This window comes from Chrysochloris asiatica, unplaced genomic scaffold (assembly GCF_000296735.1).
Source record: "Chrysochloris asiatica unplaced genomic scaffold, ChrAsi1.0 scaffold00424, whole genome shotgun sequence".
Taxonomy (NCBI): Eukaryota; Metazoa; Chordata; class Mammalia; order Afrosoricida; family Chrysochloridae; genus Chrysochloris; species Chrysochloris asiatica.
Window position 1 is genome coordinate 264,936 of NW_006408942.1, and position 2,233 is coordinate 267,168.

Here is a 2,233-nt window from a genome sequence, read left to right on the forward strand (position 1 = left end):
TCCATGAGTCGAGTCCTCAGCTGCTCCATCGCTCCACATCATCATCTCTGCTTCCAGCTTCCATCTCTGGTGTCGCTGCTTGTCTAGCTAGGATCCCACACTCTGCTCCGACTCTTCTCCCTTGATGGTCCCAGGGTCCTCCACTCCTAGACTAAAATCAACCACTCCTCCCTTTTTGCTACAAAACTTCTACTTTTACAGTTGCAACAATCACAATTAGTCATAACAATTACTCACTATTGGATTCAGTCATAAGAGTCTTATCCCCATCTCCTTTCACCAGCCCCGTCTAGACAGGATGAAAACCACTCAATGGGGATTCTACCTTCCCCCACACACTCTGAATCTAAACTCCCTCTTGAAAACTTGCAAGCCAGTCACTTCGTGCCTTTATAGCCCCATTTTAGGTAACTGATATCTAAATTATCCATCCCTATCACCCCTGTGTACACAGGGGGTGGAAATGATCCTCGCTGTGAAGACTCCTGCCCTCCTGGTTGGCCATTTCAGCCATCTTTTCATGCATGTTTCAGTAGAATACACCCTGCCATGCAGCCGTAACCCCTATCCATTTCAAAAGTGTTCCGTTCCCCACAGACAGAAACCCAGCAGTTTAAGCAATAATGTCTCTCTCCACCTGCCCTTAGCAAACACAATAAGCTTTGGCAGATGTAATTAATACTGCCCGAGAATTTCCAGAAACTTCAGACACAAGAACTCAAGGGGAGACAATAAAACAGAAAATACAATCAATATAAAAAGACATTCATCATTATTTATAGGCAACGATAGGCAAAAGTCAAAAGGTTAAATTGGAAAAACATCATTTGAATAATAGAATTTGGATTTTGTAACGTGGCAGGTTACAAAAGAAATACACAAACCTCAATAATGTTTTGTTTCCTTTTTTAAAAAAATATCAGCATAGTTGAAAGATCTATTGCAGTAGTAGCAAAAAATGTGAGTAAGTATGCATAAACTTAACAAAAACTGCATGCATGTTTAATGCCTTTTCAATCAAAACATAGATGTAATTGGAGGAAACTTTCCAAAACAATGTAAAAATTCATCCAGGAAAAAAAACAAAAGTCCAGAAAACAGTGAGGAATGCATGTAGCGGATGAATCGAGGGATCCTGAGCAGACCTTGGAAAGCCTGGGAAGGCTGTGCAAAATAAGACAGGTGTGAACAGGTGTGGATGGCAGTGAGTGGGTGGTCATGGACAGGGACAGGCAGGTGTGAGCAGGTGTGGGTAAGCACCGGCAGGTGTGAACAGGTTTGAAATGCATACAGGTGTGGACAAAGGTAGATAGGTGTAGCTAAGGATGGACAGGTGTGGACAGGAATGGACAAGTGTGAATAGTTGTGATCAGATGTGTTGTTAAGTGCTGTTGAGTCAATTCTGACCCATAGCAACCCTGTACAGGGTTTCCAAGGAGCAGCTGGTGAGCTTGAACCGAACTTGAAATTCAAACAACTTCATAGTCTGACTCATTAGCCCGCAGCACCACACCAGGAACAGATGTGGACAGTGGTAGAAAGGTGTGGCTGGATAAGGGTGGACAGGCATGGACAGGAGTGAACAGGTACGGATGGGGTGGACAGACATGAGCATGAATGGATAGGCATGGGTAGTTGTGAACAGGGGCGTACAGCTGTGGATAGTTCTGCAGAGTTGTGGACAAGAGTGGACAGGCATTGATAGGTGTGGACAGTTGTGGCCAGGTGTGAATAGAGGTGATTAGGCACAGACAGGTATGGACAGAAGTAGAAAGGTGTGAATAGTTGTGGACAGATGTGACCAGGTGTGAATAGGGGTGGACAGACAGGGACAGATATGGATAGGAGTGGACATGTGTGGATACTTGTGGACTGGTGTGGTCAGGCATATTGTTGTTGCTATTAGGTGCCATCGAGTTGGTAAACATCTCTGGTATTCTCTGCTTTCAGCCAAGATTCATCTGACATCAACAATGATATCCCTCGTTCTACGTCCTCGTCTGCAGTTCCCTGTCAATGTATTGTAGTGGCCGTTTTTGAATTCTCTTTAGCAAAATTTTATTTGCATGTGATATTAATGATACTGCCTGATGATTTCCACATTCTGATGGGTCACCTCTCTTTGGAATGGGTAAAAATACGGATCTCTTCCAATCAGTTGGCAAAGGTAGCTATCTTCCAAAATTCCTGGCATAGATGAGTGAGTGCCTCCAGTGCTGCATCAGTTTGTTGA